At 35.6% G+C, this 14,856-nt stretch overlaps 1 protein-coding gene across 7 annotated transcripts in view; it reads right to left on the bottom strand.

Moving 5' to 3' along the window:
* The window catches only part of TFEC (transcription factor EC), a 127,907-nt gene that overhangs the window by 59,716 nt on the left and 53,335 nt on the right, over nucleotides 1-14,856 (bottom strand). The window contains exon 2 of one of the 7 annotated variants that reach the window (XM_077756042.1): nucleotides 12,767-12,836. The exons of the other annotated variants lie outside the window; for them this stretch is intronic. The gene's annotated coding sequence lies outside the window, so the exon portion shown is untranslated. The remainder of the gene's footprint in view (nucleotides 1-12,766; nucleotides 12,837-14,856) is intronic. 7 annotated transcript variants of the gene reach the window in all.

Raw genomic sequence — 14,856 nt, 5'->3', positions numbered from 1 at the left:
AAAAGTGAACTCCGCTTCTTGTCTTCTGATTGCAAGTAGGGTATTCTTTCAACTACAAGGTATTTATTAGCAGCTCATGAGGATAATAAAAATTAACTTTAGCCTCTACTATCAGAAAAAAAAAAATGTCCTATATCTGTATACAAGTATCAATCAGCTGATTCTACTCTGGTGGAAACATCTTTGGAGCCGCTTCCCCATGATTAGTTAACTTTGACTTGGTTCCCTCATGTTTTGTTTTTGTGTTTTGCTTTGTCTGTCTTGTAATCATCACATGGTGCAAGATCTGCTTTCTCTGTATAGTATGGAGCAATTCTACATTTGATTTCTATCATCAGAAAATATTAACTTTAGATGAGTGTTTCCTTTTTGTTTTTTAAAAGATTCTTTGTTCCACTTTGGTCTCTAGATCTGTGTATTAAATGTACACTATTCTGAAGAGTCTTAGTCCTTTTTCCGAGGAGATTTAGTTTCCTTATATCACCTCTACTGTTACTTAAATGTTTCTTTCCTGAAAACTTCTAACTCCTTTTCATGAGATAGAACAGGTAGATGGGGAGGGAGGAAGTGAGGAAGGCAGAAAATGTTATTTTCAGCTTGGTTTATTCCGAATAAAAATCATGAGTGTTCTTTTTAATATTAAGCTTCCTACTCGGAGGGATAAGTTTAAAAAATGAATGCATATAATAATTTGGCAAGAATGGAAAAATGGAAAACTTCTTTGTAAGATCTTTTTGTGTGTGTCAATTACTTTTGAGAAATAATGAAAAACTCAGAATGCTAGTTAGCATTGAAACTTTGGAATATGTGGAAAATATTTACTGTAATTTCAGAGATGAAAATCTACGATTCTCCTTCTGTTGTAATTTGAGCAGATAAACCAACTAAAATAAAACATTTTCATTGAAATTTAAGAAGGAAAAAATACAAAACTAGAAAATATTTTAGTCTTTTTAAGCTTTTGCCAATTATTTTCAATTATTCCATGGCAAATAAAACAATGTTTCCCTCACCAAAGATGTCCACATCCTAATCCCTAGAACCTGTGGATATGTAACCCTACAATACAAACGGATTCTGAAGGTGATTAAATTTAGGATTAAGGTGCAGCTGAGATGCTTTGCTGGTCAAGAATGGTCAGGGATAACAGAATGATGGGGCAAGAAGGGACTCTCAACTGTGAGTTGACTGAAATAGGTAGAGTAAAGGCTGCATCGTGAAGGGAACAAAGGCCCAAAGGTGAGAAGATAGAGTAGTCAATGGATTAAAAGACTCAGTAAGACCAAGAGAAAGTATAAAGAGCAAGAAAGCAAGAAAGCGGGAAGGCAGAGGCCCCATTTAGGACACTGTATCATCCCCTGAAATTCCCTGAACAAGGAGTACCTTGTTCTTACTGCCTGTAGGAAACCTTACAATGACAAAATGTGTTCACTTTAAATATGATGTTTCCATGAGACTAAACAAAGTACAGTGATACATTGCATAGATAATTTGGTTTCTAAGTGTTTCCACCATTTAATAACTCACTGTAATTTAATAACTTATTGTCACTGTTTATAGGAGTTTTTCTTGTCATTGAAACTGAATTTTTAAATATGCAGCCACAAGATTATAGGGTAAGCAGGCAACTGCCATGGAATCCAAAGACAATAAGAAATAGAATGAATAGGACACAGTATACTACATTTGATACAGAATTTTACTATCAACAGAGCACTTTCTTACCTATTAATCCCTTTTATGATTTCATATTTGGTCCCTTATGATCCTAATCTCTTATTTTATGCATTTTACTGATGAAGTAATACTCAGAGAAGTCAACCAAGTTATAGAAGCAGCACAGTTAAAAAATTAATCCACATCTGCTTATATTATACTCTCTTCAAAGTTAAAAATTATACTAATAATTATCATAATAATGGTATAAATTCTGATAAACAGAGTAAGTATTGCTTTGTGTCAGGCACAGAGCTTGGTTTACCTTGTCTCAGGTAATACTCACAGCAAGCCACTGAGGTGAACAGCCTAATTCTCTCCATAGGACAAACTAAAGATAGAGCATAGGTTTAGGAGCTTTGAGGCAAAAGAAAAGCTCAAATCCTCACTGTGTCACTACTGAGTCCCCATTCCTCATCAGAAGTAATTATTAATGCAAAGCATTTTGCCTTTCAAATTAACAAATATGTCTTAATTCTTAACACCTAGTGCTGAGGCGGGAACAACACAACAGGTACCTGCATGGTTGCTGCCAAGGAGGTAAATTTGGGCAATACATTTACATAGCCTAAGGAAATCATCCTAAATGTGTAAAAAGCTGAAGCATCAAGCTGATCATTGAAACACTATTAATAATGATTCTATAATGTAGAGAAAATATCAAATTTAAGTGTATATTCCAATGGCCTCTCTATAGCATTCTTTCAACTATGAGATTTGATTTAGTTCTCTCTTTTACTCAGATCAAAGCTTTATTGCTAAAAACACTGAATCATAAAATGACTAGAAAGTATTAACTTTGAAAGCAAAACTAAAGTAAGCTTCCTTTCCTTCTATTAATCACAAAACTTAAAAAAACAGAATGATACATCAGGTGACCCTAACACAAGGGAAAATATGACTATTAAGCTTTTTTAAGAAAAGTGTCGTAACTTTAATGTCATTACTAACTTTGTAGTCCTAATTTCTATCTAATCTTATAATTGAATATATTTAATAAAAGTACAGAAGGTGGCATCAAAGTTCTGAACATTTATTAAGCAGATCCATTTCCATGGGAAAAGCTAGAATTTTAGGAGGGTTAAAGAGCAGCATGTGAATAAGTCTTTCAAACAATAACAGTATATTTCAAATTCTCAATGTAAACACATTAGTATACTCGACCAACATAAACCAGATCACGTAAAAATATGCTTACAGCAGACAATAACCTCAACGTGTTCTCCCCTTAAATCCAACATTATCATGTGAGAATAAATTATTCTTTCCATCCTTATGGTACTGTTTTGCCCAAACCTGGGACCTCATTTCAAAGTATATTTCCAAAAGTAACAGAAGCATTGATATATAAAGTGGCTTGCTTTCAAAAAGCAGCCCAAATAGCAATGTCACTAGACTCTCTTGCCTCTCATCAAGGGCTTTGTTTGGTATTTTATTTTGATTTTTTTCTTTCTCTTATAATTCTTCTTCTTATAACAACTACTATCAGTGGCAAGGTCAATGTGGCCTTACCACAAGTCACTAATGACTGAATTGTGTCCTGATATCTGAGAAGTCATTTGCTGTCACATATCTATCATCAACCCTTCAGAAGAGTAAGAGAGTGTGATGCCTTATTAAGACTTGGCAAAGTAAGGGTAGAATTTCAATCTTATTGAACTCTATATGTGCATAGGGAAAAATGTGATTGTTTTGTAGCCTATAAATATATTGCCAGCTCTAGCAAGCGACAAGACATTTCACTCTAGAAAGTCAAATGCTGCAGTGTCACTTTCAAACTTCTCTCACTGGTCCCAGGAAAATAGGCACAGATTTCAAATAAAGTTATTTAAAGTAGATTCTGGTATACAGACACCCACGTTCTCCAAAGTTAAATTTCCCAGTTAGACTGTCTCCAGTCAATCTGACCACTTCAACCTGACAGACAAGCCAGTCAAATAAGCAGTCACAGTGGGCCAAAAATCTGTCAAGATGGTTTGCTTAACTGGTGATTACTTTTTGACTGACTTGAGCAGTCACGTTAATCAAAACAGTCAAACCAGCTTTCCCATGTGTACACAGTCTTAGCTCTTCCTGTGGTAGTAGGTGTGCCTTGTTTATATATTTTAAAGGAGTTTTATTAAGTTACACTGTTTAAGCGAAACAAGCAAAAAAATGTGACTAACTAGTTTGACAATTAGGGCTCTCTTAAGAGTTGGTCCTCAGCTTCAGCACCAGGAGCAAAGGTTCTTGGGCCTGCCTGAGAGCTGTGGAAGGGACAGGAGAGACAGACAAGAGAAAAGCCCCATGCAAGCAAGAAGGACCAATATTCCCAGCTCCTAATATTTTTTGGTTAGAGGACTGAGACATGTCCTGACAAGGGATTAGGCTAGTTACACTTTTTGAGATTAAATTAAAACCCTTAGAAAGAACCCAGTGTAAGGTTAGTGACGTAGATGTCACTGTTGACAAGGGCTTCCCATTTTAGTGTGAACAGCCATTGTTGTCAGAAGAAGGATAAGCTTTAAGAATCCTCTTAATTAGTGGCACCTGAGCGGCTAGGTCGGTTATGCCTCCAACTCTTGATTTCAGCTCAGGTCATGATCTCATGGTTCATAAGATTGAGCCCCATATTGAGTTCTGCCCTGCCAGTGAGGAGCCTGCTTGGGACTCACTCTTTCCCTCACTCTCTGCCCCTCCTCTGCTTGCTCTCTCTCTCTCTCTCTCACTCTCTCTGAAAATAAATAAATATTACAAATAATAAGAATCCCCTTAATTAATTAAAAATGGGGGTGAAGTCAATTTAATTTCTCAGCTTGCACAAATGACAATTTTAAATATGCAGTCAGATATTTCAAAAGCACTGTTAGAGCAGCAGTTGGGATTAAACATTTTGAAATCAGCCCATCTGGCTTCAAACCTGGGCTCTTCACTGACAAGCTGTGTGCCCTTGGGGCCAGTCAGTACACAATGGGCACAAAAACACTACTCAATTCCCAGGATTGTTCTGATTACCAAATAACAATGGGAGCAAAGTATTTTCAATAGGATGAAGTGAGGAAGACTTGCCGGGGAGAAGCATGAGACCAGAGGAAGATGGTGCAGCTCAAGCTCACCATAACTGCGAGAGCATCTTGTTCAAATAAACTATTTCTATAGAGTACTAGATTTCTTTTATACTTGCCTCTTATGTTTGTTTGGAGTCTTGTCCCAATTAATAGTTTTATCATTTAATATCTTTATAATTTCTAAAAGCATATGGCTAATGTTTCTAGGTCCTCATTCTATGCTTAATGCCAGCTTAATCACTTTCTCGTTTAATAACCTTGAAACCCAATGAGGTATATTAGGTTTACACATGAAATTGAGTCTCAATCAAATTACAGGACCTGTCTGGGATCAAACAACTGGTTATGACAGCTGGTTTTAAAACCTATCTTTAAAACTTATGCTCATTCTAATATGCCACGTTTCTAAGAGCCTATAATGTAATAAATATCTAATAAAGAATATTTCATTAGGATAATTCTTTAAAAAGAATAATTCTTCCAGCAAAGAAGAGAAGTTGATATTGAAGATTTGGGACTTCCTAAAGAGAAACATTTGTCTCTTGGGCCTCTGAAGGTATTACCAGTAAACACTGACCTATCATATCCAGAGCCCATGTTCTTTCCACTTTCTATATTGCCATTTCGGGTTTCCAAACAATAAAAAAAAAAAATGCCTGGAACACAAAATTCACATATTCTAAAGGACTTAGAACTAGACAGGATCTCAAAGACCGGTTGAGTCAGCAAATACAAAAGTAGAATGTCTTGTTAATTGAAGATGGCCCCAGTTGGCTGAAAACTAAACAGCTGTTGTGACATCAAGACCATTTCATGCTGGTTTCTTTGGGTGATTTTTTCTGTCATTGATAAAGGTAGTAATCTCAGGTGAGAATGTACAAAAACAAAAAAAAAGAAAGCCTAAGGACTCTGAAGGAGCATGAATGAATGATACTTCTGGGAAGAGCCCAGGCTTCTAGCTAAAACTCAGCATTGGAGGGTGCAATCCAACATACAGGATTAACATCTCAGGAGACTTGCCCGAGGTCAGTTCATCTCTCTGTGATGCCTTATCCTCTAGATGGAAATAAAAACAGTGAACTCTCTTAAATGTGCCCTATGGTCTGATTAAAGATTGAAAAGGTCTCTAAAAATCCACAGCACTCCCAGGGAAAAATGCTAAATATCATTATAATTATTACACCAAATGCCATAATTTGGTCTCCTCAGATTCCCTTTTTATGTAGATTCTATCACACTCTGACTTTTGACTTTTTGCCTCTCTGACCAAATCTCCAATGACAAAGCAAAGGGAAATGTTGAGGCAATTAGTGGGAAATGGAAGCAATTAATTCCCTTTTTTAGTGGAGACCTGGCCTCTGTGAACCAGTTTAACCAAAAATAATCAATGACCTTTCTCTGACCAAACTGAAGGAAATCTACTTGATATTTGTCACTGGTTATCCATCTACTGCTTCAACATTAATGAGTCTTTTCACTTTGCCCCTTTCTTTTATGAAATAGAGCCATCTATTCTGGTCCCTTGTTACCTCTGCAACTGCTATTTTTGCAAATCTAATACAGTCAAAGACCTCGTTATCCATTTGTAAGCCTGGAAACCATTTTTAGCATAGCCGTGGTTTCTGATTTCCCCCAACCTTTCTCCCTCGAAATGTTACCTTCTCTGCAATAAAGGTGGGATCTTGTTCAAAATGAATGAAATAGAACAACAAAGATAAAGTTTAAATTTGAAAATGGCCAAAAAAAAAAAAAAGATTGTATAATTTACCAAGGTTTAAGCACCATTCAGACCTAGAACCAACTCCCTGCCCCATCACTTGCTCACTGATTACCTTGGGAAATTTACCTATCTTTCAAAAATCTCACTTTTGTCTACTGAACAATGGAAATAAGAGCCTCAAGGGTATTGTCAGGTTCTAATGAAGTGATACATGCAAAGCCTTTAGCACCTGATGAGAGGCCTATCAGTGTTAGCTATTATCAACTGGAGAAGAGAAGACTTCATGCTGCATTTGATATTCATTCAAACTCTTCCAAGATGACTGCTACTCAAGCAGGGGTAGTTAACAGTCACTCTCTCCTTTTTATCCCCAAGTAGAGTATGAGTTTAGCTTAAGCATTTATTTTATAAATTCTTTCCTTCCAGCATATTCCGGAATATCTTTGCTTGCTATTTTGTTACTGTTCATTTGTTTTTTATTTAGACAAATACATTTTAAGCAACTGGTCAAAAGTTTTGTCATGTATTTCATTGGATATGCTCAGTAAGACTGAATATAGATGAATTTAGATACTACTTAGTGCAACCAGTATTTCACTTTGAAACAAAGAGAAATGTGAATGAATTGGCAGTACATCTTCATAGACATGACCTATGAAGAAAGGCAAATTAAAAGTCACCTCCTGAATTATGCAAAGAGTTGCTTTGTTCTCTACTGTCATTTTGCTCTGAGAGCTCGGTCCTAAGGCAGAATTTTCTGAGGCTGTATTTAGGAGAGAATATCGAGGGGGCAGGGAGAAGGCCAGATATATGAGATAGTAGCCCATTTCATGCTCTGAAAATCTGTCAAAAAATGTGAGATCAAGGATCTCATAGGGAGAAGGACAGAGGTCCTCCCTTTGGGCTCTGACCTAGATTTCCAATCTTAGAGTTCCCACATCCAATCTAAATTTGATATCCCAGATGTGAATTCAGAACTACTTTTCAGGCACAGGAGACTTAAACTTTATCACCAGACCCCCCATCCTTCACACTCAGTTCCAGCCCTTGCCTTTTACTCTCCACACCAGATATTAATTAAACTTAGCAAACACACACACACACACACACACACACACACACACACACATACATACACGGACTTATTCAAAGTCACATGGCAAGTTAGTAGCAGGCTAAAAATGCTAAACTTCTGACTTCCCATTTCACTGTGTTCTCTTAGCACTAAACCAAGCAACCACAATGAAATCACTGAATCACTTGCAAATATTTGCTTGGCCCACTAGTTTGGGAGCTAACCCATAGTCATTTTCAGTGGTTATTTCTACAGTGGAAAATGACACCGTCCACCACCTTTGATTTTCTTATGAAGTAGGTTCCATCATATTTTTAGCAAAGCACTTGCCTTCTGTTCTTGCCTGAAGTACAACCACTTTGCAAAGTATTACCCAGAGGCACACACTTGTCCTTGTTCTCTTAAAGCAGATACAGGAGCGCTCTATAAACAAAATCTAAAACTAATGGCTCTAGTCTTTCATCCCCCCAAACTGTGTTCCAAATGGCCAGAGATATCCAGCTAAAACACAATTAGATCAAGCTACTCCTCTTGTTAAAATCCTAAAACCTTAAAAGCATAGTTATGGTCTGCCCCCATCTTAACTCTCCAGCCCTACTTTATGTTATTCCCCACAATGATCGCAAGCTCTAATCAAAGACCCCTGAATGTGCCATGCTTTTCACAACTCTGCACATGCTAGTCTTTGGTCTGATGCCTTTCTCCTATCCTTTGCCTGCCTAAAGAATAGCTAATTATTTTTCAAGGGTTCTTTGAACCCTTCCTAAACCCCCAGACTCATAGGGAATCGATATATACTTTTATAACTTGTCTGTGTGTTTAATTGTTGAAATGCCTCAACTAACTGCTCATTGGCAGGTATGCTATCTTAGGCATCTTAGCATCTTTAAAACCTACTGTTCACCTGGTATACTCTACTTACATACCTTCAACTTAACCAGCTTACATAGATATCAGTCATTGCTCAAGACAAAATTACACATTCTCTACCTTCTCCAGAAAGTGTCATCAGTCACCTCACTGGGCAGACTCACCTCTAGTTTGTTCCTGCCCTAACAGGGGATATGTTCAGAGTTTTCTAAACACTATATCCCTATATGTCCATAATAAATGTTCAAAAGGTCAATAAGAAAAAAAAACGGTTGTTTGCAAAAAAATAATATTCTATAATTTGGGAGCACAGAGAATGTAAACAATGTTGAATATACTTAGGGGAATAATCTTTAATGGTAGGTATAATTCTGATGGAAAGAGAAAATCATCCATCATGTGAAAAGAGCCTTGCACATGTGAAAGACAATCATAAGCTACAGAAGAGAAAAAGTGATTGTCTAAATGGAAACAGAAAAACTTTTGAGAGTATGACCAAAAGATCAATTAATCTGAGGCCTTTTGGCCTCAGATTAATTAAGGGGAAGCCTAAAAGTTGACCAGAACTTAAAGTTTGATGGTAAAAATGCTGCTGACAAAATTTCTATTGCAGACCTCAGATTGTTCAGTAGGTTCAAATCCTTTTAAGTCTGCACAGGATCAAAGGGAGCAGACATTATAAACATCTTCGCTGCTGAGATATTCCTTGCAGACACTAGCTGAGATCATTACCTGTCTATAGACAGATTTTCAAAGTAGTAGGTACTGGTCTAGATTTTGGAGGGAGTGGGGAAAGATGTTGGACAGAATGAGTTTTTGGAAAAGAGGAGATAAAAGGACACAGTGAAATATCTGACTGAACAGATTGAGAGTCCTGGCTCAAATTCTTATTTGTATGGGTATACATCTAAGGAAGCTGAGTATCTTTTAGAACTTAGTTGTTACTGTGCACATGAACTGCTGTCTTGGAAACATGCTCACAAAATAAGAAATATAGAAAGAAAGGGAGGGATAGAAGGATTCTCTGACCCAGAAGTAAAGCCCAGGAAGTGCATCACAATCTGTTTTCGTATGCAGGTGGAGGAGTGTTTCAGGAAAGGCAAGAGATGATTTGCAAATACTCTTCCATGGTAACTCCTAGGAATGAACATAAAGGAGCATGGGAATCCTTATTAAAACTCAATCTCTACTTCCTCATTTCCTTTCCAAAGTGCCTTTTCTTTTTTTTTTTTTAAACTTCTTACCTACTCTTTCAAAGCTGAAGAGACAAAAGGAGTGACAGCAACCTAATGGATCTTTAAGATCATTAGGCCCAACCTCCTATTATATCTTGAGAGCAATTACAAAATCCATAGCAAGGGCTTTCTCTCCTTGACCAATCTATTCTTTAAACTGGTCACCTGAGGGAATTCTACAACCTATCTTACTATTTCACTTTTTAATAATACAGATCCCCTCTTTTTTTTTTCTGATGTTTAACATAAACCACCTGTAAAACATTCTCATACCATTCTTCTTTCTTTCTTTTTTTCTTTTTTTTGCTGATGAGTAAGCAGCTAGACTTCCCATGCTCCAATAAATACAATTTAATGGAATCACATAATTATCTATTCACTAAGCTCTCACAGGCAAAATGGTGTCTGCCAAATCTTTATATGTCTCCAAATATCTGCACCCCCAACTCACAGACTCCTTAACTGGGTGGTAGTTCACAATAAAATAAGGAATATTTTTATACATTAGTTTCTTGCTGCTCATTTTTTCTATAAGACTGTTGTTAAGCTCTCCCCTCATGGCTTATGTTTTTGAAGACACTGGTGGTTCTTAGTGCTTTCCTCATACATCCTCAGATCTAGGCCTCACAGATTCTTCCTGATACTTAATAAACTCGGTAAAATCTGAGCAGAAACTATATTTTGCACTCTACATTTGTTTTATTTTGTTTGCCAAACAGTATAAAATTTGCACTCTGCTATTTGCAAACATCACCTCTCAAGATCTGCTATCATTTCACTGTTTAATTCAATATTTTTTTACTAAAAAAGTTAATTAAACTTACCTCCTTGAAGAATGTGGCATGTCTAATAAACTTTGGATAATTGTATTTATACATTGATTTACAAAGAGTTGAATGATTGCGTTTCCACATGTATAATATGATTATTGTTTTATCAATATCCATGATTATCCCCTTTGAATCATGTTTCATTAGTTTATTCGAAACTATTGTGTAAGGATATTTCTTTCTGTTTCTCCATTCCTTATTTCTCCTTTTTGACTATTCAAACCCCTGTTTTCAAAATTGCTCCCTGCTTCCACAGTGTCAAGTACTACAGTTTCTGAAAATTTCACTTATGCTATATATTTGCACCGTATTTAAATGTCTCATAATTATTTTGGTTATTTAGAACTTATAACAAATCTTTTGCCATAGTCATTAGAATTAAGCTGACGCTTAAGAAACATTTTCCAGCTTGTTTCATTTTTGACATCAGCTCCAAGTTTCAGTTCAATAAAATATACTCATGCACTTAACTGTTCTACTGTTTTGTAATATAATTGAAAAATATTTCAATAACAATAATAACCAACACCAAAGGTATAAACAACATGGATATTATATATATTCTACTTGTTTCATAGCTAAAAAAGACTTTTTATTCTCAAGGTGGAGATCACAAAGTTGTCCTACTGAAGGTAGTTTCCACAAAAAAAAAAAAGGTAAAAGATTTACCATTCATTCAAAAGCTACTCGAAAGTATAAAGCTATGCTCAGATTCATCTAAAATAGTAGTAAAGCAAAACGGTCTGAATATTCTTGATAATAAACCCCACATTCTGTTTCACTTTGCTTTGCTGACACACTCTCAATAGGGAAGAATTGTGAGAGTTATTTTGGTATCAATGTTAAATAAAGTTTCTAGTAAATAAGTTACTAATAAGTTATCCAAAATGCATTAAAGATTAATTCAGGGTTTTTTTTTCTCAAAATGTCTATTCCCAAAGAAACATTTTAAGGCAGTATGGGATTATAATTCACAGACATAAATATATAAAAAATAGATGTGTACATATATGTATGTGTATGTAAAGAGATGTATGGATAATCCAAATCTCTACTACAACTCTATTAGTTATTACAACTGAAAACTACTACTGTAAAAAGTTATTGCTTTGGGATATTTGACATCTCCTACACAAACTTTTCTAATCCAAATCCTTACTAAAAAAAAAAAATAATAATAATAATTAGCCCTGGAAAAATAACATACACTAAAGTACTATCTAGTGTTAATTCAGCTATGAACAGAACTCATATTTTCTTACCTTTAAAAGCCGATAAAATGTATATTGCTAAGATGTAAACAGAAATTAACATTTACTCATAAAATAACATATAAGATGCAATAAAATGTTAAATCAGTCCAACTTAGTAAATATCCAAGAATATTAAACTGGAAGAAGAAATTGCTTCGGTTATCATGAACAAAAGTGATGATTTCTAAATCTCGATTAAAATGACATTAATAAAGCTTCAGATATCTTTTACCCAAATTATAGCAAATCACAGCTCAACTGCTCTAACATCCTGATATCTAATGATCATGTGAGACGAAACCATAATTATAAGCAAGCCACACATATCAAAGTAAAATAAGTATTGATTAGACTTGTCTTCACAGTTTGTTTAAAGTACAGAAAATTAACCTGCCAGTTTAGTTACCTACCAGCAGTGACTGGATTCTATCAGTGTTATCACCTCTACAAACAGCACCAAATTATAATCCCTCTTCCCATAACACAAGCACCATGCCAAAAGAGACAACCAAAGTAAAGGATCTGATCATGAATAATGAATATTTAGGGCTGGTTGGAATCCACTTAGTTGAGGAAAGAGAAAAGAGAAGTGGCTCATTAGGGCATTTCCTGAAACTTGGTTGGAATTTCAGTTAAGGAAGAAGAAATGACACAGCAGTTTCAAGTAGGGGGGACTTCCTTTCTTTATCTGAAATATGCTACCAATTTGAGAAACAGCAGTCCAACAGAAGGGCTCCACAGTAATGCAGCCATAGTAAAAGCTCTCTTTGATCACGTTATTGCCCCGTAATTAACATTTCTTCCCAGAACATACACCAGCAGTACATGGTTGTTATCAAAATGGACTAAGATCCCATATTTATTGCAACATGTTAAGTCTCATATTTAACATTTCTTCAACAAACCGACCTGCGCAAATGTTCATATTTTTAAAATTGCACTTTTGTTTAGAGTATTAATAGATTTTGAGTTTTTGCTTAAGGCAATCAAATTCCCCGCATTTCACATAGTCACATTTACCTTACATATGATTTTGCTCTCAAAGTGACTCCAGGATGATTGTCATCTTGTTCAAGAATATTTTGTCTTCCTACGTAGATGGAAGATACACAATTCAGCTTATAAGATTTTGAATAATAATATAATTATTATTATTTTTCATATTTTAGTGTGATCTGTAGTTTTAGGCAACAGGAGCACTGTTACTTACTGCCCTTATGAATGAAATGTTTTAAAAGGTTTCACTTTATGCATTAGTTATCTGCTTGAACTTAAATACCTAAAGATGCAACTTTGTCCCACACTATAATTTATAAAGAGAAAATCTGCATTTATTCTATAACAGTAACACCATTTGCTTACTTTATCTAAATCTATATTTTAAAACATTATATGAAGCAAAGCATTCCCATTAATTACTGAAGTTTAATGCTAAGGTTACAGTGCTTTGACACTTATGCACTTGGGATGCCTTAGTGGCTCAGTTAGTTAAGCATCTGACTTCGGCTCAGGTCATGATCTCGTGGTCTGTGAATTCGAGCCCCGCATCAGGCTCTGTGCTGACAGCTCAGAGCCTGAAGCCTGCTTTGGATTCTGTGTCTTCCTCTCTCTCTGCTCCTCCCCTGCTCTCACTCTCTCTCTCTGTCTTTCTCTGTCAAAAATAAATATTAAAAAAAATAAAATTCATGCAATTATTGACATTTATGTTTTTCAAGGAGTGGAAGTTATGTGAAAATATCCTGGCACTCTATATGTTATTTCAAGAATGATAAAATTATTGGGGCACCTGGGTGGCTCAGTTGGTTAAACATTCGACTTTGGCTCAGGTCATGATATCACGGTTTGTGGGTTCGAGCTCTGCGTCGGGCTCTGTGCTGACAGCTAGCTCAGAGCCTGGAGGCTGTTTCAGATTCCGAGTCTCCCTCTCCCTCTGACCCTCCCCTGCTCATGCTGTCTCTCTTTCTCTCAGAAACAAATAAAACATTTTTTAAAAAACTCTTAAAAAAGAATGATAAAATTATTAAGAAAAAAGTTTTCATTGTCAATAGCAAATTTTTGAGTCATCTTACATTTTCTGATGATGTTATCATATATTTAAATCTCCTAAGATGATAGGAAGGAGTAAATATTTAATTGAGAGTAAAAGTCACTTAGATTAATAGAAGAAATAAAGGAGATTAATAAGAAACATTGTTAAGAAAGAGAAACATTTGGGATTTTAACTCATATTAAAAACTACTTCAGATTGAATTACAGTTTAAAATACATTTTTGTGATTCAGAAGATAAGGTTTGAAGCTGTATGACTATATAGACATACATTTTGGCTTTGAAAAGTTGTAAATACACACATGGATACATATACCTAAAGAAATAGGCACCTGGGGCGCCTGGGTGGCTTAGTCGGTTAAGCGTCCGACTTTCACTCAGGTCATGATCTCGCGGTTCATAGGTTCGAGCCCTGCGTCGGGCTCTGTGCTGACTGCCAGCTCAGAGCCTGGAGCCTGTTTCAGAGTCTCTGACTCCCTCGCTCTCTGACCCTCCCCTGCTCACGCTCTCTCTCTCTCTCCTAGAAATAAAAGCATTTAAAAAAATTAAAAAAAAAAGAAATAGGCACCTATGTGTAAACAGTGCTTATCCTTTAAAGTGGTCAAACAGAATAGTGATGACTTAAAAAAAATTATTTACCTATAACTTCTATACTTTGTATAATAAACATGTATGTTACTTGGGCTAAAATATAGTTTTAATTTTAAAAAGTAGGTTATACATCAAAACACTATGGGATAGTATAGGACTTGTGTAATACTATATTACAAGAAATACATGTTTGGTCTTCAACCCTAGTTCCTAATTCCTGATAAGGGTGAGAGAAGCATTCTTTAAATTCATAGTAAGTCCCTTTCAACCATATATGGCTTTATGTTAATGAGGTAATTTGCTGGGCCCCTAAACAGCTTCAGGATGAGGGCTAGTTGCCAGAGGAACTAACCATGTGATTAGAAGATTATCTTTCTAAGTTACAGATTTGATCATTTTATTTTCCTTGCTTATAAACATCAGAAACTTCCTACTGCCTACACTTTGATTCCAAGTTCTCTAGAATAGCTT

This window comes from Crocuta crocuta, unplaced genomic scaffold, assembly GCF_008692635.1.
Source record: "Crocuta crocuta isolate KB4526 unplaced genomic scaffold, BGI_CrCroc_1.0 scaffold452, whole genome shotgun sequence".
NCBI classification, from domain to species: domain Eukaryota; kingdom Metazoa; phylum Chordata; class Mammalia; order Carnivora; family Hyaenidae; genus Crocuta; species Crocuta crocuta.
Note: the sequence above shows the minus strand (reverse complement) of the source record. Positions and strands in the feature narration are given on the sequence as shown.